General features: G+C 43.2%; 1 long non-coding RNA gene across 9 annotated transcripts in view; it reads right to left on the bottom strand.

Annotated features, from left to right (window-relative positions):
• The window catches only part of LOC116661763, a 57,467-nt gene that overhangs the window by 26,687 nt on the left and 7,916 nt on the right, over nt 1-22,864 (bottom strand). For 4 of the 9 annotated variants that reach the window (XR_004317723.1, XR_004317722.1, XR_004317719.1 and 1 more), the window contains exons 2-3: nt 20,329-20,481; nt 18,951-19,023 (exon numbers count right to left, since the gene is read on the bottom strand). This is a non-coding gene — a long non-coding RNA (uncharacterized LOC116661763). Of the gene's footprint in view, nt 1-13,864; nt 14,067-17,199; nt 17,574-18,012; nt 19,024-20,328; nt 20,482-22,864 lie in introns of those variants that run through there. The other 5 variants (XR_004317720.1, XR_004317725.1, XR_004317718.1 and 2 more) reach the window with 5 other exon arrangements.

Raw genomic sequence — 22,864 nt, 5'->3', positions numbered from 1 at the left:
TGCATGATGGCACACACTGAGTCTCAGTGATCTGCAGGGTGTTGTGGATTGTGGTTGGTCCTATCAAGAGAGCAAAAGGGCCTGGGATCCCGATGAGAATGCAACAACACTGGCGTGCGAGGTTGAGTTTATGGAATTGTCCCATGGCGAAATCCAATGCATCTGCTGTCCCAGGGACCAGTTTGGCATTTTGTCAATCGAGCACGTGTGAGGCACAATCAGAGCCATCATGCATCTTTTCTAAAGGACCCAGGGTCCCTTGGGGTTAATATCTAAGTCCAGTGCCATAAAATCTGCGACATTCAAAGGCAGGACTCTGAATAGGGTTTGGCATAAGGTAGAGGATGCATGTCAGCCCTGTGGCAGTCTTCATGGTCCCATGCCATGAGAATGAACGAACAAAGAATAGTTGTCGAGGTCTGCAGCTTGAGAAGACAAAGCATAACTTTCAGCACAATCTCACAAATGCAGATTCTACATTTGGCATGGCACTGACATGGTACAGCAACGAGGACATCAAGGTGGGGCTGTGGGACCATTGCAGCAGTCCCTGATGCACGACACCCTTAGATATGTTTCCACAGGTGTTTCTGTAGACAAGGAAGCTCTGGGGTGTCCTTGTACTATAGGGACATTCCCATTGCAATAATAAGACAAGTGCACTGTCAAGATGGTGTATTGGTAACAATGCAAATTGACCTAGAGCAGCCTGCAGTGCAGAATAATTTAGAAGCTTCGATTCCACACGGGGTAGGGTCCTGTGCAATTTCAGGGCTGTGAAATAATCGTAATAAATATGAGGTTCTTCTAAATGACAAATTAGAATTTTTTATGACAACAATTCTAACACCAGCAATAAGAGATATACCACACTTCAAACACAGTAAAACGACCTGGCAACACAGTGTAGGAAAAATTGTCCTCACAGAAATATCATGGAATTGCATACAAACAAGAGACTAAAATTTCAACATAAAAAGCCCTACAAGTGTTCATTGTATACCTGAAAATTCTTGACCAATAGAGATACAGAAGTATACTAAAAGAGATAGGAAATGCAATTTTCAGTTTGAAAGGGATTGAAGGTTCCAGAAAATGCTTTCAAGAACAAGATTCTGAAACAAATCAAGAGCAAGCCTTGAAAACGGACGTGAGAGAAGCCCTGAAGGACAAGAGCGTCTCAGAATCTCAAAAGGCAGAATACCAGAAAACGGGAAGAGAACATCTAAAAATGAGCCATACAAATCAGAAAACTCGATGGATGAGATAATAGCAGGGCTAAAGTCAGTCCAAAGAAGAATAGATCTTGCAGAATGACTCGTAAGTGACTGCAAAGACAGGAGTACAGAAAACTCTTGATCAAAAATTGCATAGAAAAGTAACTGAAAAACAATGCAGCCACTGCTGCTGAATCCTGGATAAGACAAAGCATGCAAAGCTAAGATTCATAGTATTCCCAGAAGGAAAATCATGATATGTATAAAAATATAATCTGAAAATAATTTTGCCAAAAAATCAGACTGAAACTTGCTGGAAGGCAAGAAATAATCATCTATAAGAAACCATGAAGCACACAGCATCCTAATCAGGCAGATTACCAATAGAGATCGTAGCAGATGTAGTATCATTCAAATCATCATAATTCATGATCAACCGAGTGCTTTAAAACGCACCTAGGTAAAAGAATCTGAGAAAAGAAACTCCAGAGGGTTTTCAGCAGATTTCTTGAAATTTTCATTGCATGATAGGAAGCAGGGACAAGACACAGACCAAATACTGAATGAGAAGGACCTGCAGTCTAGTGTAGCCTAAGCCAAAAGACTGCCCTTTGCAATACAGGCCAATGTAGAGAATTTCACAGACCGGCCAATCGAAAAAGAATTCAGCAGTTCGAAATTTATATTAAAAGGAATGTTGAGAATTCTTCCCTGAATAGAAAACAAGAAAGATTATCTGGAAATAAGAGAATCATTGTTGGAAAGGTAAGAGGTGCACTGAGTTGCAAAGAATAAATGAGAAGTAGGCAAAGAGGACGTCAAAATCCTTAGGATGGAAGAAGGAAGTAGGAAAACAAAGGTGATTATCAGCAATTTACTCTCTGAAAAAGCTTATGTGACTCTCTAAATCAAACGGAGTGATAAATGGCATAATGGGTTTGCAAAACAAACAAACAACAAACAAACAAAAAACAAATGACAAAAGCCTTCGGTTGACGGTCATATATCTGAAGGAAATAAGAATTTTCAACCAAAATAATAAAAATGATGACAAGGATAGTTCAGCACGCTTTGACACATTTTCGCTGCATGCATGTGTATCAAACACTTGTATTTAGAAAACAGATGCGTGCATTACAATTCAGAATTATTGATTCATATGAGCACATCGTGACCAAACCCAAATGACTATTTTGAAAAAAATGGATCCATGGCCCGTGATATATTCTTAGAAGCATTCCATCAGGATGGATAAATGTCTTAATCAACCCTAAAAAGAGAATAAATGGGGTATGCCTATAACAAAGATATATAGCTCTGCAAAAGAGTACTAAGAGCAAAAGAGCCAGAATTTAAAGTGTATATAGGAATTCGGTTCGTTCCTAGGAAATTCAGACCACATGAATCTAACGGATCCATGTTCTGAGAGTGTGGGTGTTTCCGCAGAAATGCAAAAGACAGATATGCATTCTGGGTGAATGGATATGACGCAAACATAAGATTCCTGTAGTGGGTCTTTGGGTACTCTTAACTGTTGGAAAGTTTAGAGATATATGAATCCAAAAATATAAAATGGACATAATTCCACCTATTGTACTGTGTATAGAGAACTGCACATAAGGAAAGAGGAAAGGAAAATATGAATGATGGGCACTAATGGAGAGAAACAGACTTAACTTAGGAAAGTCTCGTCTGATGGAGCCCCTCCCCCAACACTGACAAAGTGCAGCAACCATTGGGGATGGCAGTTACCGGTTGAATTCCAGGTGGAATGTTGGTGTGTTCCGCGTGGCTTGTTGTGGCTGGTGGATCCAAGGTAACTGGGCAGAACCCTGTGGGTGGATCAGTGTCATGGAGGGGCTGCCGCACTCGGTGAAGCTTAGGTTATGTCTCCTGTCCAGGAAGCTGTGTAATTTCGAGATACTGCTGCTGCCCAATGGCCTGAGTTCACGGGTCAGTTTCCAGAACCTGAAAGGTCAGACAGTGGAAGTTCTGCCTGTCTTCAGCTTACTGGTGACACTCCGAGTTATTTTGAGACATGCCCAATCCTGAAGAAGTCAACTTTAGGGGAGACACGAAGAGAAGTTGGCAAAAAGCTGGATGCACGGATTGAGTGGACATGGGAACATATTGATGAGTGTTCTTCTGCTTCAAAAGAGATTACTTGCATGGAGAATTCTGTACAGAATACTAGGCTCAAAAGACATTCGTGAGCCATATCGAGCCTCACTGATACTGCCAGAAACCTGTGGAGGGTCAACGTGCACTTGAGGAAAGTAATCAATTCACTGCTCCAAGAACGGGTCCAAGATTCCGGACGTCTAAAACAGAAGAGATGGCAGAGATCATAAAAGGGCTCATGTTCTTGGAACAGGTCGTGAGAATCCACACGTCTCAAGGGGCAATTAGAAACCACTATGAACACCATGCACCAAGCCCTGGTAAGCCTTCGCCCAGGGATGGGCCTTGCTATCAAGCACTTTCTCTTCCCTCCCCACCACTCAGGCATCCATTTTAAGGCATCAGCAAGTGAGCTGCAATGAAGCCATAAGTCAGAGCAAGCTCCTCCTACAATCAGAGTTCAAATATTTTCACATTATGTGCACAACAGTGAACTCCTCCAAGGACAAATACTCTCGTGTAAAACAGATTGCAATTGAATTCTTAGATCACACCATGAAAAGATGACCTTCCCCTAGATTCAGCAAATGCTGCGGTTATGTCTGCTTGGGGGTGAAGGGAGTGTGGGTAAGGGAGGGGAATCATTGACTGAACTTGAATATGAATTAGGCCTCAGTTTTTCATGAGATTACAGGTAACGATACTAAGGCAGTTTGAGAAATGAACTGTAAAATTCAACACAGATATGTAGGGACACATGATTTGTGGATTGCCTTGTCACTTCAGTCAAGAAGCGGGTGCGGGATATCATGCGGATTCAGTCTTGGATGTGTTAATTTACTTTACTAAATATGATCTGATGATTAAATATTCTCATGGTTGATTGAAGAGCCCCTGTTTCTCCATAGAGTAACAAAGCTGCATCAGTGTTTTCATAATTATAAATTTTCTAGGTGCTTTGATCAAAGCATACATGTAAATATGTTGTTTGATATACCTTGTGTTTTCCTTGAGAGAAAAGTTGTGCTTTTAATAGCCAACAGTTTCAAGTATTTCTCATTGGGATGAAAGGGCAGCACATCAACAAGGGAAACCAAGTGTGGGGTTAATTTCATAGTTCCAATATTTATTTCATGATACCTTTTGTAGAAGGCATCAGTAGTGAATGATTCACCTGCCCTCTTCAACACATTGGACTGCTATTTTACATTACTTCTGTCTATTTTTCTCTTGGAGCTGACAAATAATACCTGAAAATTATAAGTCTGGTTTGTAGCTTGTTTCAGTATGTTTCAAAAATTAACTACATTTTCATTCAAATCCCAAAGTATGTAAATCAATTCCATTAACCATTTGAAAGTCTGCATCTGAGTTATCAACCCAATGTTAATAATGGGTTTTTCGGGAAAACCCTCCCACCATGGCTGTACAGAAATTTTGCTGAACAAGTATCATTATTCTGTGAGTTATGTGCGGGAAATGTTGATTTATCGATATCCATTTGACAGAGTAACATAGCAAATTGCGCGCAGTCACTGATATGTGCTCAGAAAGATAAACATCGACTCACCAAGCCCTTGGCGTAGGACACTTGTTGAAGAGTGGTCTCTTACTTCCAAAGACAGAAATGGCCCTCACATAACCTGGAAGGAACAAAAAGAAATGTAGAGAATGGAAATTAGTGCAGGACCTGACCTCTGGGGAAGGAGTAGCAAAAGAAGCTCTGCTTTATTTGGACCCACACTCTCAAGCGGACAGGACACAAGGGATTGAAAGCGCTGCACTGAGTGTTAGAAGAAGACACAGCAGATGCTTGTCTGACAGAACTCAAAGAAATCAGCATAAATATCCCCATAGTAGATTCCCAGACCAAGATCCGAGCTGCCAATTTGAGCTAGCAGAAGCTGCGCACGGTGAGGGAAAGGGCTATGCATGATGGCACACACTGAGTCTCAGTGATCTGCAGGGTGTTGTGGATTGTTGTTGGTCCTATCAAGAGAGCAAAAGGGCCTGGGATCCCGATGAGAATGCAAAAACCCTGGCGTGCGAGGTTGAGTTTATGGAATTGTCCCATGGTGAAATCCAATGCATCTGCTGTCCCAGGGACCAGTTTGGCATTTTGTCAATCGAGCACGTGTGAGGCACAATCAGAGCCATCATGCATCTGGTCTAAAGATCCAGGGACCCTTGTGTTTGATATCTAAATCCAGTGCCATAAAATCTGCCACATTCAACGGCAGGATTCTGAATAGGGTTTGGCATAAGGTAGAGGATGCATGTCAGCCCTGTGGCAGTATTCATGGTCCCATGCCTTGAGAATGAAAGAACAAAGAAGAGTTGTCTATGTCTGCAGCTTGAGAAGACGAAGCATAATATTCAGCACTATCTCCCAAATGCAGATTCTACATTTGGGATGGCACTGACAAGGTACGGCAGCGAGGATATCAAGGTGGTCTGTGGGAACATTGCAGCATTCCCTGATGCATGATATCCTTAGATATGTTTCCACAGGTGTTTCTGTAGACAAGGAAGTTCTGGGGTGTCCTTGTACTATAGGGAAATTCCCATTTCAATAAAAAGACATGTGCACTATCAAAATGGTGTATTGGTAACAATGCAAATTGACCTAGAGCAGCCTGCAGTGCAGAAAAATTTAGAAGCTTCGATTCCACACGGGGTAGGCTCCTGTGCACTTTCAGAGCTGTGACATAATCGTAATAAATATGAGGTTCTTCTAAATGACAAATTAGGATTTTTTATGACAACAATTCTAACACCAGCAATAAGAGATATACCACAATTCAAACACAGAAAAACGACCTGGCAACACAGTGTAGGAAAAATTGTCCTCACAGAAATATCATGGAATTGCATACAAACAAGAGACTAACATTTCCACTTAACAAAGCACTACAAGTGTTCGTTTTATACCTGAAAATTCTTGACCAGTCGAGATACAGAAGTATACTAAAAGAGATAGGAAATGCAATTTTCAGTTTGAAAGGGATTGAAGGTTCCAGAAAATGCTTTCAAGAACAAGATTCTGAAACAAATCAAGAGCAAGCCTTGAAAACGGACGTGAGAGAAGCCCTGAAGGACAATAGCGTCTCAGAATCCCAAAAGGAAGAATACCAGAAAACGGGAAGAGAACATCTAAAAATGAGCCATACAAATCAGAAAACTCGATGGATGAGATAACAGCAGGGCTAAAGCCAGTACAAGAAGAATAGGTATTGCAGAATGACTCGTAAGTGACTGCAAAGACAGGAGTACAGAAAACTCTTGATCAGAAATTGCATAGAAAAGTAACTGAAAACCAATGCAGCCACTGCTGCTGAATCCTGGATAAGACAAAGCATGCAAAGCTAAGATTCATAGTATTCCCAGAAGGAAAATCATGATATGTATAAAAATAAAATCTGAAAATAAATTTGCAATAGAATCAGACTGAAATTTGCTGAGAGGCAAGAAATAAACATCTATAAGAAACCATGAAGCACACAGCATCCTAATCAGGCAGATTACCAATAGAGATCGTAGCAGATGTAGTATCATTCAAATCATCATAATTCATGATCAACCGAGTGCTTTAAAACGCACCTAGGTAAAAGAATCTGAGAAAAGAAACTCCAGAGGGTTTTCAGCAGATTTCTTGAAATTTTCATTGCATGATAGGAAGCAGGGACAAGACACAGACCAAATACTGAATGAGAAGGACCTGCAGTCTAGTGTAGCCTAAGCCAAAAGACTGCCCTTTGCAATACAGGCCAATGTAGAGAATTTCACAGACCGGCCAATCGAAAAAGAATTCAGCAGTTCGAAATTTATATTAAAAGGAATGTTGAGAATTCTTCCCTGAATAGAAAACAAGAAAGATTATCTGGAAATAAGAGAATCATTGTTGGAAAGGTAAGAGGTGCACTGAGTTGCAAAGAATAAATGAGAAGTAGGCAAAGAGGACGTCAAAATCCTTAGGATGGAAGAAGGAAGTAGGAAAACAAAGGTGATTATCAGCAATTTACTCTCTGAAAAAGCTTATGTGACTCTCTAAATCAAACGGAGTGATAAATGGCATAATGGGTTTGCAAAACAAACAAACAACAAACAAACAAAAAACAAATGACAAAAGCCTTCGGTTGACGGTCATATATCTGAAGGAAATAAGAATTTTCAACCAAAATAATAAAAATGATGACAAGGATAGTTCAGCACGCTTTGACACATTTTCGCTGCATGCATGTGTATCAAACACTTGTATTTAGAAAACAGATGCGTGCATTACAATTCAGAATTATTGATTCATATGAGCACATCGTGACCAAACCCAAATGACTATTTTGAAAAAAATGGATCCATGGCCCGTGATATATTCTTAGAAGCATTCCATCAGGATGGATAAATGTCTTAATCAACCCTAAAAAGAGAATAAATGGGGTATGCCTATAACAAAGATATATAGCTCTGCAAAAGAGTACTAAGAGCAAAAGAGCCAGAATTTAAAGTGTATATAGGAATTCGGTTCGTTCCTAGGAAATTCAGACCACATGAATCTAACGGATCCATGTTCTGAGAGTGTGGGTGTTTCCGCAGAAATGCAAAAGACAGATATGCATTCTGGGTGAATGGATATGACGCAAACATAAGATTCCTGTAGTGGGTCTTTGGGTACTCTTAACTGTTGGAAAGTTTAGAGACATATGAATCCAAAAACATAAAATGGACATAATTCCTCCTATTGTACTGTGTATAGAGTACTGCACATAAGGAAAGAGGAAAGGAAAATATGAATGATGGGCACTAATGGAGAGAAACAGACTTAACTTAGGAAAGTCTCGTCTGATGGAGCCCCTCCCCCAACACTGACAAAGTGCAGCAACCATTGGGGATGGCAGTTACCGGTTGAATTCCAGGTGGAATGTTGGTGTGTACCACGTGGCTTGTTGTGGCTGGTGGACCCAAGGTAACTGGGCAGAACCCTGTGGGTGGATCAGTGTCATGGAGGGGCTGCCGTCCTCGGTGAACCTTAGGTTAAGTCTCTTGTACGGGAAGCTGTGTAACTTCGAGATACTGCTGCTGCCCAATGGCCTGAGTTCACGGGTCAGTTTCCAGAACCTGAAAGGTCAGACAGTGGAAGTTCTGCCTGTCTTCAGCTTACTGGTGAGACTCTGAGTTATTTTGAGACATGCCCAATCCTGAAGAAGTCAACTTTATGGGAGACACGAAGAGAAGTTGGCAGAAAAGCTGGATGCACGGATTGAGGGGAGATGGGAACATATTGATGAGTGTTGTTCTGCTTCAATGGAGATTACTTGCATGGAGACTTCTGTACAGAATACTAGGGTCGAAAATCATTCGTGAGCCATATCGAGCCTGACTGATACTACCAGAAACATGTGGAGGGTCAACGTGCACTTGAGTAAAAAACTCAATTCACTGCTCTAAGAACGGGTCCAAGATTCCGGACGTCTAAATCAGAAGAGATGGCAGAGATCATAAAAGGGCTCATGTTCTTGGAACAGGTCATGAGAATCCACACGTCTCAAGGGGCATTTACTATCCACTAGGAACACCATGCACCAAGCCCTGGTAAGCCTTCGCCAAGGGATGGGCCTTGCTATCAAGCACTATCTCTTCCCTCCCCACCACTCAGGCATCCATTTTAAGGCATCAGCAAGTGAGCTGCAATGAAGACATAAGGCAAAGCAAGCCCCTCCTAGGATCAGCGTAAAAATTTTTCACATTATGTGCACAACAGTGAACTCCTCCAAGGTCAAATAATTTCGTGTAAAACAGATTGCAATTGAATTCTTAGATCACACCATGAAATGATGACCTTCCCCTAGATTCAGCAAATGCTGCGGTTATGCCTGATTGGGGGTGAAGTGAGTGTGGGTAAGTGAGGGGAACCATTGACTGAACTTGAATATGTATTAGGCCTCAGTTTTTCATGATATTACAGGTAACGATTCTAAGGCAGTTATAGAAATGAACTGTAAAATTCACCACAGACATGTAGGGACACATGATTTGTGGATTGTCTTTTCACTTCAGTCAAGAAGCGGGTGCAGGATATCATGCGGGTTCAGTCTTGGATGTGTTAATTTACTTTACTAAATATGATCTGATGATTAAATATTCTCATGGTTGATACAAGAGCCCCTGTTTCTCCATAGAGTAGCAAAGCTGCATCAGGTTTTTCATAATTATAATGTCTCTAGGTGCTTGGATCAAAGCCTACATGTAAATATGTTGTTTGATATTCCTTGTGTTTTCCTTGAGAGAAAAGTTGTGCTTTTAATCGCCAACAGTTTCAGGTATTTGTCATTGGGAGGAAAGGGCAGCACATCAACAAGGGAAACCAAGGGTGGGTTTAATTTCATGGTTCCAATAATTATTTCATGATACCTTTTGTAGAAGGCATCAATAGTGAATGATTCACCTGCCCTCTTCAACACTTTGGACTGCTATTTTACATTTATTGTCTATTTTACTCTTGGCACTGACAAACAATACCTGAAAATTACAAGTCTGGTTTGTAGCTAGTTTCAGTATGTTTCAAAAATTAACTACATTTTCATTCAAATCCCAAAGTATGTAAATCAATTCCATTAACCATTTGAAAGACGGCATCTGAGGTATCAACCCAATGTTAATAATGTGGTTTTCGGGAAAACCCTCCCACCATGGCTGTAGAGAAAATTTGCTGAACAAGAATCATTATTCTGTGAGTTATGTGCGGGAAATATTGATTTATCGATACCCATTTGACAGAGTAACATAGCAAATTGCGCGCAGTCACTGATATGTGCTCAGAAAGATAAACATAGACTCACCAAACCCTTGGCGTAGGACACTTGGTGAAGAGTGGACTCTTACTTCCAAAGACAGAAATGGCCCTCAAATAATCTGGAAGGAGCAAAAAGAAATGTAGAGAATGGAAATTAGTGCAGGACCTGACCTCTGGGGAAGGAGTAGCAAAAGAAGCTCTGCTTTATTTGGACCCACACTCTCAAGCGGACAGGAACCAAGGGATTGAAAGCGCTGCACTGAGTGTTAGAAGAAGGCACAGCAGATGCTTGTCTGACAGAACTCAAAGAAATCAGCATAAATATCCCCACAGAAGATTCCCAGACCAAGATCCGAGCTGCCAATTTGAGCTAGCAGAAGCTGTGCATGGTGAGGGACAGGGCTATGCATGATGGCACACACTGAGTCTCAGTGATCTGCAGGGTGTTGTGGATTGTGGTTGGTCCTATCAAGAGAGCAAAAGGGCCTGGGATACCGATGAGAATGCAACAACACTGGCTTGCGAGGTTGAGATTTTGGAATTGTCCCATGGCGAAATCCAATGCATCTGCTGTCCCAGGGACCAATTTGGCATTTTGTCAATCGAGCACGTGTGAGGCACAATCAGAGCCATTATGCATCTGGTCTAAAGGACCCAGGGGCCCTTGGGGTTGATATCTAAATCCAGAGCCATAAAATTTGCCACATTCAAAGTCAGGACTGTGATTAGGGTTTGGCACAAGTAGGGGATGCATGTCAGCCCTGTGGCAGTCTTCATGGTCCAATGCCACGAGAATGAAAGAACAAAGAAGAGTTATCTAGGTCCACAGCGTGAGAAGATGAAGCATAACTTTCAGCACGATCTCCAAAATGCAGATTCTACATTTGGGATGGCACTGACATGGTACGGCAAAGAGGACTTCAAGGTGGGGCTGTGGGACCATTGCAGCAGTCCCTGATGCATGACATCCTTAGATATGTTTCCACTGTTGTTTCCATAGACAAGGAAGCTCTGGGGTGTCCTTGTACTATAGGGACATTCCCATTGCAATAAAAAGACAAGTGCACTGTCATGAAGGTATATTCGAAAAATGCAAATTGACATAGAGCAGCCAGCATTGCAGAAAAATTTAGAAGGTTCGATTCCACACGGGGTAGGGTCCTATGAACTTTCAGAGCTGTGACATAATCGTAATAAATATTATGTTCTTCTAAATGACAAGTTAGAAATATTTATGACAACAACTGCAACACCAGCCATTAGAGATTTACCACACTTCAAACACAGAAAAACGACCTGGCAACACAGTCTAGAAAAATTGTCCTCACAGAAATATCATGGAATTGCATACAACCAGGAGACTAAAAGTTTCACTTAACATATCCCTGCAAGTGTTCATTTTATACCTGAAAATACTTGACCAGTAGAGACACAGAAGTATAGTAAAAGAGATAGGAAATGCAATTTTCAGTTTGAAAGGGATTGAAGGCTCCAGAAAATGCTTTCAAGAACAAGATTCTGAAACACATCCAGAGAAAGCCTTGAAAACGGACGTGAGAGAAGCCCTGTAGAACAATAGCGTCTCAGAATCTCAAAAGGCAGAATACCAGAAAACGGGAAGAGAACATCTAAAAATGAGCCATACAAATCAGAAAACTCGATGGATGAGATAATAGCAGGGCTAAAGTCAGTCCAAAGAAGAATAGATAGTGCAGAATGACACGTAAGTGACTGCAAAGACAGGATTACAGGAAACTCTTGATCAGAAATTGCATAGAAAAGTAACTGAAAACCAATGCAGCCACTGCTGCTGAATCCTGGATAAGACAAAGCATGCAAAGCTAAGATTCATAGTATTCCCAGCAGGAAAATCATGATATGTATAAAAATAAAATCTGAAAATAAATTTGCAATAGAATCAGACTGAAATTTGCTGAGAGGCAAGAAATAAACATCTATAAGAAACCATGAAGCACACAGCACCCCAATCAGGCAGATTACCAATAGAGATTCTAGCAGCTGTAGTATCATTCAAATCATCAAAGTTCATGATCAACCGAGTGCTTTAAAACGCACCTAGGTAATAGCAACTTAGAAAAGAAAAAACAGAGGGGTTTCAGCAAATATCTCGACAGATTCATTGCAGGATAGGAAGCAGGGACGAGACACAGACCAAATTCTGAATGAGAAGAAGCTGTACTCTAGTGTAACCTATGCCAAAAGTCTGCCCTTTGCAATACAGGCCAATGTAGAGAATTTCACAGACCGGCCAATCGAAAAAGAATTCAGCAGTTCGAAATTTATACTAAAAGGAATGTTGAGAAACCTTCCCTGAATAGAAAACCAGAAAGATTATCTGGAAATAAGAGAACCATCGTTGGAAATGTAAGAGGTGCACTGAGTGCAAAGAATAAACGAGAAGTAGGAAAAGAGGATGTCAAAATCCTTAGGATGGAAGAAGGAAGTAGGAAAACAAAGGTGATTATCAGCAATATACTCTCTGAAACAGCTTATGTGACTCTCTAAATCAAACGGAGTGATAAATGGCTTAATGTGTTTGCAAAACAAACAAACAACAAACAAACAAACAAACAAACGACAAAAGCCTACGGTTGACTGACATATATCTGAAGGAAAGAAGAATTTTCAAAAAAAATAATAAAAATGATGTCAAGGATCGTTCAGCACGCTTTGACACATTTTCACAGCATGAATGTATATCAAACACTTCTATTTAGAAAACAGATGCGTGCATTACAATTCAGAAATATTGATTCATATGAGCACATCGTGACCAAACCCAAATGACTATTTTGAAAAAAATGGATCCATGGTCCGTGATATAGTCTTACAAGAATTCCATCAGGGTGAATAAATGTCTTAATCAACCATAAAAAGAGAATAAATGGGGTATGCCTATAACAAAGATATATAGCTCTGCAAAAGTGTACTAAGAGCAAAAGAGACAGAACTTAAATTCTATATTGGAATTAGGTTATTTCCTAGGAATTTCAGACCACATGAAGAAAACAGATCCATGTTCTGAGAGTGTGGGTGTTTCAGCAGAAATGCAACAGACAGATATGCATTCTGGGTGAATGGAAATGATGCAAACATAAGATTCCTGTAGTGGGTCTTTGAGTACTCTTAACTGTTAGAAAGTTTAGAGACATATGAATCCAAAAACATAAAATGGACATAATTCCTCCTATTGTACTGTGTATAGAGAACTGCACATAAGGAAAGAGGAAAGGAAAATATGAATGATGGGCACTAATGGAGAGAAACAGACTTAACTTAGGAAAGTCTCGTCTGATGGAGCCCCTCCCCCAACACTGACAAAGTGCAGCAACCATTGGGGATGGCAGTTACCAGTTGAATTCCAGGTGGTATGTTCCTGTGTTCCGCGTGGCTTGTTGTGGCTGGTGGATCCAAGGTAACTGGGCAGAACCCTGTGGGTGGATCAGTGTCATGGAGGGGCTGCCGCACTCGGTGAAGCTTGGGTTATGTCTCCTGAACGGGAAGTTTTGTAACTTCGAGATACTGTGGCTGCCCAATGGCCTGAATTCACGGGTCAGTTTCCAGAACCTGAAAGGTCAGACAGTGGAAGTTCTGCCTGTCTTCAGCTTACTGGTGAGACTCCGAGTTATTTTGAGACAGGCCCAATCCTGAAGAAGTCAACTTTAGGGGAGACACGAAGACAAGTTGCAGAAAATCTGGATGAACGGATTGAGGGGAGATGCGTACACATTGATGAGTGTTGTTCTGCTTCAATGGAGATTACTTGCATGGAGAGTTCTGTACAGAATACTAGGCTCGAAAGACATTCATGAGCCATATTGAGCCTCACTGATACTGCCAGAAACCTGTGGAGGGTCAACGTGCACTTGAGGAAAGTACTCAATTCACTGCTCCAAGAACGGGTCCAAGATTCCGGACGTCTAAAACAGAAGAGATGGCAGAGATCATAAAAGGGCTCATGTTCTTGGAACAGGTCGTGAGAATCCACACGTCTCAAGGGGCAATTACAAACCCCTAGGAACACCATGCACCAAGCCCTGGTAAGCCTTCGCCAAGGGATGGGCCTTGCTATCAAGCACTTTCTCTTCCCTCCCCACCACTCAGGCATCCATTTTAAGGCATCAGCATGTGAGCTGCAATGAAGCCATAAGGCAGAGCAAGCCCCTCCTAGAATCAGAGTTCAAATATCTTCACATTATGTGCACAACAGTGAACTCCTCCATAGTCAAATACTCTCGTATAAAACAGATTGCAATTGAATTCTTAGATCAAACCATGAAACGATAAACTTCCCCTAGATTCAGCAAATGCTGCGGTTATGTCTGATTGGGTGTGAAGGATGTGTGGGTAAGTGAGGAGAATCATTGACTGAACTTGAATATGAATTAGGCCTCAGTTTTTCATGAGATTACAGGTAACGATTCTAAGGCAGTTATAGAAATGAACTGTAAAATTCACCACAGACTTGTAGGGAAACTTGTTTTGTGGATGGTCTTTTCACTTCAGTCAAGACACGGGTGCAGTTTATCATGCGGGTTTAGTCTTGGATGTGTTAATTTACTTAACTTAATATGATCTGATGATTAAATATTCTCATGGTTGATAGAAGAGCCCCTGGTTCTCCATAGAGTAGCAAAACTGCATCAGTGTTTTCATAATTATAATGTCTCTAGATGCTTGGATCAATGCCTACATGTAAATATGTTCTTTGATATTCCTTGTGTTTTCCTTGAGAGAAAAGTTGTGCTTTTAATCGCCAACAGTTTCAAGTATTTGTCATTGGGAGGAAAGGGCAGCACATCAACTAGGGAAACCAAGGGTGGGGTTAATTTCATGGTTCCAATATTTATTTCATGGTACCTTTTATAGAAGGTATCAATAGTGAAGGATTCACCTGCCCTCTTCAACACTTTGGACTGCTATTTTACATTTTCTCTGTCTATTTTTCTCTTGCGCTGACAAAAAATATCTGAAAATTACAAGTCTGTTTTATAGCGAGTTTCAGTATGTTTCAATATTTAACTTCATTTTCATTCAAATCCCAAAGTATGTGAACAATAGCGTCTCAGAATCTCAAAAGGCAGAATACCAGAAAATGGGAAGAGAACATCTATAAATGAGCCATACAAATCAGAAAACTCGACGGATGAGATAATAGCAGGGCTAAAGTCAGTCCAAAGAAGAATAGATTGTGCAGAATGACTCGTAAGTGACTGCAAAGACAGGATTACAGGAAACTCTTGATCAGAAATTGCCTAGAAAAGTAACTGAAAGCCAATGCAGCCACTGCTGCTGAATCCTGGATAAGACACAGCATGCAAAGCTAAGATTCATAGTATTCCCAGCAGGAAAATCATGATATGTATAAAAATAAAATCTGAAAATAAATTTGCAATAGAATCAGACTGAAATTTGCTGAGAGGCAAGAAATAAACATCTATAAGAAACCATGAAGCACACAGCATCCTAATCAGGCAGATTACCAATAGAGATCCTAGCAGCTGTAGTATCATTCAAATCATCAAAGTTCATGATCAACCGAGTGCTTTAAAACGCACCTAGGTAATAGCAACTTAGAAAAGAAAAAACAGAGGGGTTTCAGCAGATATCTCGACAGATTCATTGCAGGATAGGAAGCAGGGACAAGACACAGACCAAATACTGAATGAGAAGAAGCTGCAGTCTAGTGTAGACTATGCCAAAAGACTGCCCTTTGCAATACAGGCCAATGTAGAGAATTTCACAGACCAGCCAAACGAAATAGAATTCAGCAGTTCGAAATTGATACTAAAACGAATGTTGAGAATTCTTCCCTGAATAGAAAACAAGAAAGAATATCTGGAAATAAGAGAACCATCGTTGGAAATGTAAGAGGTGCACTGAGTTGCAAAGAATAAACGAGAAGTAGGCAAAGAGGACATCAAAATCCTTAGGATGGAAGAAGGAAGTAGGAAACCAAAGGTGATTATCAGCAATTTACACTCTGAAAGAACTTATATGACTCTCTAAATCAAACGGAGTGATAAATGGCATAATGTATTTCCAAACAAACAAAACAACAAACAAAAAAACAAACAAACAAACGACAAAAGCCTACGGTTGACTGACATATATCTGAAGGAAACAAGAATTTTCAAAAAAAATAATAAAAATGATGTCAAGGATCGTTAAGCACGCTTTGACACATTTTCGCTGCATGCATGTATATCAAACACTTGTATTTAGAAAACAGATGTGTGCACTGCTATTCAGAAATATTGATTCAAATGAGCACATCGTGACAAAACACAAATGACTATTTTGAAAAAAATGGATCCATGGCCCGTGATATATTCTTAGAAGCATTCCATCAGGATGAATAAATGTCTTAATCAACCCTAAAAAGAGAATAAATGGGGTATGCCTATAACAAAGATATATAGCTCTGCAAAAGAGTACTAAGAGCAAAAGAGCCAGAATTTAAAGTGTATATAGGAATTCGGTTCGTTCCTAGGAAATTCAGACCACATGAATCTAACGGATCCATGTTCTGAGAGTGTGGGTGTTTCCGCAGAAATGCAAAAGACAGATATGCATTCTGGGTGAATGGATATGACGCAAACATAAGATTCCTGTAGTGGGTCTTTGGGTACTCTTAACTGTTGGAAAGTTTAGAGACATATGAATCCAAAAATATAAAATGGACATAATTCCACCTATTGTACTGTGTATAGAGAACTGCACATAAGGAAAGAGGAAAGGAAAATATGAATGATGGGCACTAATGGAGAGAAACAGACTTAACTTAGGAAAGTCTCGTCTGATGGAGCCCCTCCCCCAACACTGACAAAGTGCAGCAACCATTGGGGATGGCAGTTACCGGTTGAATTCCAGGTGGAATGTTGGTGTGTTCCGCGTGGCTTGTTGTGGCTGGTGGATCCAAGGTAACTGGGCAGAACCCTGTGGGTGGATCAGTGTCATGGAGGGGCTGCCGCCCTCGGTGAAGCTTAGGTTATGTCTCCTGTCCGGGAAGCTGTGTAACTTCGAGATACTGCTGCTGCCCAATGGCCTGAGTTCACGGGTCAGTTTCCAGAACCTGAAAGGTCAGACAGTGGAAGTTCTGCCTGTCTTCAGCTTACTGGTGAGACTCCGAGTTATTTTGAGACATGCCCAATCCTGAAGAAGTCAACTTTAGGGGAGACACGAAGAGAAGTTGGCAGAAAAGCTGGATGCACGGATTGAGGGGAGATGCGAACACATTGATGAGTGTTGTTCTGCTTCAAAAGAGATTACTTGCATGGAGAATTCTGTACAGAATACTAGGCTCGAAAGACATTCGTGAGACATATTGAGCCTCACTGATACTGGCAGAAAACTGTGGAGGGTCAACGTGCACTTGAAAAGTTCTCAATTCACTGCTCCAAGAACGGGTCCAAGATTCCGGACGTCTAAAACAGAAGAGATGGCAGAGATCATAAAAGCGCTCATGTTCTTGGAACAGGTCGTGAGAATCCACACGTCCCAAGGGGCAATTTCAAACCACTAAGACCACCATGCACCAAGCCCTGGTAAGCCTTCGCCCAGGGTGGGGCCTAGCTCTCAAGCACTTTCTCTTCCCTCCCCACCACTCAGGCATCCATTTCAAAGGGTCAGCAGCTGAGCTGTATTGAAGCCAGTAAGAGCAGAGCAAGCCTTTCCTAGGATCAGAGTTCATCCAACTTCACATTCTTTGCACAACTGTCATCTCCTCCAAGGTCAACTACTCTCGACTTAAATAGGTGGGGATTGAATTCTTAGCTCAAACCACGAAATGATGACTTTCCCCTAGATTCAGCAAATGCTGGGGTTATGTCTTCTTTGGGGTGAAGGGGGTGTGGTGAACGAGGGGAATCTCTGACTGAACTTGAATATGTATTAGGCCTCAGGTTTTCAAGACAGTATAAGTAAGTATTATAAGCCAGTTATTGAAATGAACTGTTAAATTCGCCATAGACATGTAGTGACTCATGTTTTGTGGATGGTCTTTTCCCTTCAGTCAAGTCCCGGGTGCAGGATGTCATGGGGGTGCTGTCTTGGGTGGGTTAAATTGCTTTACCAAACATGATTGGATGATTAAACATTCTCATTGTTGATAGAAGAGCACCTGGTTCTCCATAGACTAGCAAAGCTGCAGCAGTGTTCTCATAGCTATAATGCCTCTAGGTGCTATTGGAACCAAGCCTACATGTAAATATGTTGTTTGGGTTTCCTTCTTTTTTCCTAGAGAGAAAAGTTGCCCCTCGAATCACCAACATTGGCCAGTACATGTCATTGGGGGGAAAGGGCACCACATGCACAAGGGAAACCCAGAGTGTGGTTATTTCATGGTTCCAATATTTATTTCATGGTTCCTCTTGTTGTTGAAGGCATCAACAGTAAAGGGTTCACCTGTCCCCTTCATCACTTTGGACTGCTATTTTACATTCTTTCTGTCTATTTTTCTCTTAGAGCTGACAAACTGGTACCTGAAAATGACAAGTCTGGTTTGTAGCTAGATTCAGTATGTTTCAAAAATTAACTTCATTTTCATACAAATCCCAAAATATGTAAATCAATTCCATTAACCATTTGAAAGACTGCAACTGAGGTATCAACACAATGTCAATACTGGAGTCTTCGGACAAACCCTCCCACCATGGCTGTACAGATAAAAGAGCTAAACAAGAATCACATGTCTGTGAGTTATGTCTGGAAAGTGTTGATTTATAGATGTCCAGTTGGCAGAGTACCAGTGCAAACTTCGCTCACTCGCTGCCATGTACACAGCAAGATAAACATCGACTCACCCAGCCCTTGGCTCAGGACAGTTGACGAACAGTGGTCTCTTACTTCCAAAGACAGAAAGAGGCCTCACAAAACCTGGAAGGAGGAGAAGGCAAAGTAGAGAATGGAAATCAGTGCAGGACCTGACCTCTGGTGAAGGAGCAGCAAAGGTGAAACTCTGTTTTACTTGGACACACACTCTCAAGCGGACAGGAAACATGGGATTGAAAGCACTGCACTGAGTGTTAGGAGAGTGCACAGCAGATGCTTGGCTGACAGAACTCAAAAATTCAGCACAAAATATCCCAATTGATTCCCAGACCAAGAACTGAGCTATCAAATTTGAGCTAGCAGAGTCTTCAAAAGATGTGGGACAGGGGTATGGATGATGGCACACACTGTGTCTCAGTGATCTGGAAAGTTTTGTGGATTGCGGTTGGTCCTATCAAGAGACCAAACTGGCCTGGTACCCCAATGAGAAAGCAACAACACTGGCGTTTGATGTTGAGTTTATCGAAAGGTCCCTTGGCCTCATCCACTGCATCTGCACTCCCAGGGAACAATTTCACATTTTGCCAATTGAGCACGTGTGGGGCTCAATCAAAGCCATCATGCATCAGGTCTGAGGGTTCCAGGGGGCCTTGTGGTTGAAATCAGTATCCAAAGCCATAGGACCTGCCACTTTCATAGGCAGGACTGGGATTTGGGTTCTGGGGTGGAGGGTCTCCCCCAAGTGTCTGGACTTGACTCTGGGTGAGTTGGGCAGGTGGACAGTGGCTCAGTGTGAGTCCAAGTCCAGTGGAGGAGGTAGTGGGTTAGATCTAGAAGGACTCCTTCTGGGGTGGGAGGGCACACAAGGGAGGCAGGAGGCCAAGTCCAGGTGACTGAGAACAGGGCATATCCTGCATAGTCCTGCAGGGCAGATGAAAGCATCCAGTCTACAGAAGGTGGAAACACGGTCCATACAAGGGCTCAGCTCAGATGTCACCTCCTCAGAGGAGCCTTCCCTGCCTGCACAGTCTACAGGGACAGCCTCCTCCACGCATATCTCCCCAGCAGACACCTGCTCCATTTCCTGCATAGCATTCAGGACTCGGGCCCCTGCTCCGCACCCAGCCATGTGTTCCGCTGCCCTAGAGGGAAAGCCCTCACAGGAGCCATCAAGCCCTGCACTGACCTGGGCCCCACCTCTCTGTCTCCCCTGCCACCACTGTCTCCACCTGGCCCTCTTCTCCTCCACTCCTGCACTCCTGACTTCCCCCAGCCCTGTGTGCTCTCCAGAGCACGTGTCCCTCCTAACATGTTGTGTGCTCACTGTGTCTCATCCACTGCATGCCTCCCACCCAGGTCAGTATCCAGCACACAGTAGGGCTCAGTAAGTAGAGAATGAATGACTCTTACCATCACTGCTGGGAAGACCTTTGTCTGTGGCCTACAGTGATCACACACCCGTCACATATTCGCTGAGGTCCTACTGTGTGCTGGGCGGGTTCCAGATACCGGGCACAGCAGGTAGTGAAGCAGGCAGGTCTCCATTCTCATGCAGCAGACAGCCTGGTGGGGGACACAGAGAAAATTAAGTAAAATATACACAATGTCCGGAGGTGATATGTTCCATGGAGAAAAATAAGGTCAGGGAGGACATTTGAGCAGATTCCTGGAGGTGTTTAAGAAGCAGAGGGAGAGAGATCCTGGCTGAAAGATCAGCCAGCGCAAAGGCCCTGAGGCCACAGTGGGATGCGCGTGGAGGGTCTTAGTTATCCATGTGAGTTCTTAGTCCTGCCTTGAGTATGTATGTTGCTTTTATTTGTAAACCTTGATTTCACCTTTATAGCAAATTAACCTGCATCATCAATCTGCATAATTTAGCCAATTCTGTTTCAGGTGTTGTGGGCACAATGGCGGGCTAGTTACTTGGGTTGGTAAAGAATTACCAGCGTCTGAGAAGGGTCTAGGAAAGTTTAATAGGGACACTGCTATAGGCAACATCAGGCCACACAGGCAAGAGGTGCCTACACGAGCGCCAAGGTTGAGTGTGTGGGGTCTGTTATTGGGGGGGTGCTGTGCACACAAGGAGGAGGGGGCTGCATGATCAATTCATGCACAGGTACCTGGTTGGTTGTGAGATCTGTCAGGGGCTTCTCTGAACAACAGGCTTTACCACTTTGATAAGGGCAGGATGTGAGGCCTCTCTTCCTGGGGCAATGAGTTTTCATAGGGTAAACACACAGCAAGAGAAGATGTTTTATAGCTTGTGGAAATGCAGGTGTGCAAAGGGTCCTGCAGTGGGGAGTGGGAGGTAAGGTGCCACTGGGCTCTAGGCACACAGAGAGCCCAGGGGTGAGGGTGTATGACTCTAAAGAGTGCCAGCTGGCTTCACACCAGGGACTTTATGTGGAAACAGGAGAATCTAGGTTGTCAGCACGTGTCTACTCAGTGAGCTCCCTAAGCCTAGCTCTGTCAGGCACCAGGTGGCTGTGAAATGAACATGAAGTTCCCCACCCTGAGGACCCCAATGAATGAACATCTTGACATCCTCAAGCCCCTTCCCCTGCACCACCGCCCCACCTCATCTGGGTCTCAGGCTCTGACCCTGACATCAGTGGCACCTTCGTTCCCTACATCCAGCTCCTCTGGACGTCTCTGTGATGAGCTGTTCCATGTCAGCGAGCCCCAAACTGAGCTCTGCCTTTACCCCATGAATGCTTCCTCCCTGTGAAGCCCCTTGTGAAGGAGCCACCACTAGCAGGATCCTTCAGCCCTGAGTCTCTGCCTTCCCCACCCCTCCGATTTCCCCCAGCCCATGATCCCCTCTGGAGGTCCCTATTATCCTCTCCCTCCCACTTCAGTCTTGGGCTGCACACCAAATCCCTCTTCACAATCTCCCACAAGACAGGTCCAGGTCCACTTGGGGACACTGAGGTGACACAGGCTGGTGTTGCTGGGAATGAAGAGCAGGATCCTGGAGCAGAGGAGAGGCAAGGGCTCCCAATCCACCAGAACACAGGCTAAAGTGGGGGCAAGACACCCATAAAGGGTGAGGCAGGCATCACACTGCAGCCCCGCCCTCTGCTCCCCCAGGGTGCCCTGTGTTTCCTGCTTTGGCCTGGGGGACTTCCCCCCTCACTCTCTGTTAGAGGGGTGCCCATTCATTCATTCACACCCTCATTCACCATGTACATGGGTCCTGCTCAGTGCCAGGCCTCAGCTGGATGACAGCTCATCCTTGGGGACACAGCTCAGATCTCACCTCCTCCATGAAGCACTTCTGGATTCCCACCCCTCCTGAAGCTCCTCTGGCCTCAATTGGGACCACTAGGGCTGTGACCACACTCTGATTACCTCCCAAGTCTGTGATCTCTGTGAAAGCCCTGGGCCCAATGTGGAAAGAGACTCAGAAAAATGGGGCCAAAAGGGGCTAAGAAAAATGTTACTAGTTCTCTATTACAGAGAAGGGCACTGAGCAGAGAGAGGGCAGTGTCCAACCAAAGCCTACAGAGGAGGGTCTCAGTGAGCCCTCCCATGGCCCTGTTACTAGTTCTCTGTTACAGATGAGGACACTGAGCCACAGAGAGGGAGCAGAGCCCTGCTATAGCCTTGGCCCCACGGCCTGTGTCCTTTATGACTAGCTCCATGCTGCCAGCAGGGGTGTGGGCCTGGAATGGAGGTTGAAAGCAGCCTGACCCCCAGGACCCCTTCATACACAAAGTCAGTCTCAGGAAACACCCCTCAAGACCTACTCTACACCCCTGGGATTGGGACCTGATTGCTGTTCCTGGAAGCTGGCTGGGCTTCCCTGTGAATTGGCCCAGGAGATGCTTGGGACAGACACAGGGCCCCTGAGGCTCCCTGTCCCCAGATGAGCAGCTCTGGTCCCCTTGACTGTCCCTGGCAGAGGCCTGATGACACGAGGTGTTGGCCGGGTAGCCAGCTGTGG

The sequence above is a fragment of the Camelus ferus genome, chromosome 36 (assembly GCF_009834535.1).
Source record: "Camelus ferus isolate YT-003-E chromosome 36, BCGSAC_Cfer_1.0, whole genome shotgun sequence".
In the NCBI taxonomy this organism is placed as follows: domain Eukaryota; kingdom Metazoa; phylum Chordata; class Mammalia; order Artiodactyla; family Camelidae; genus Camelus; species Camelus ferus.
The sequence above is the reverse complement of the archived record's forward strand: the minus strand, read 5'-3'. Positions and strand labels throughout refer to the sequence as shown.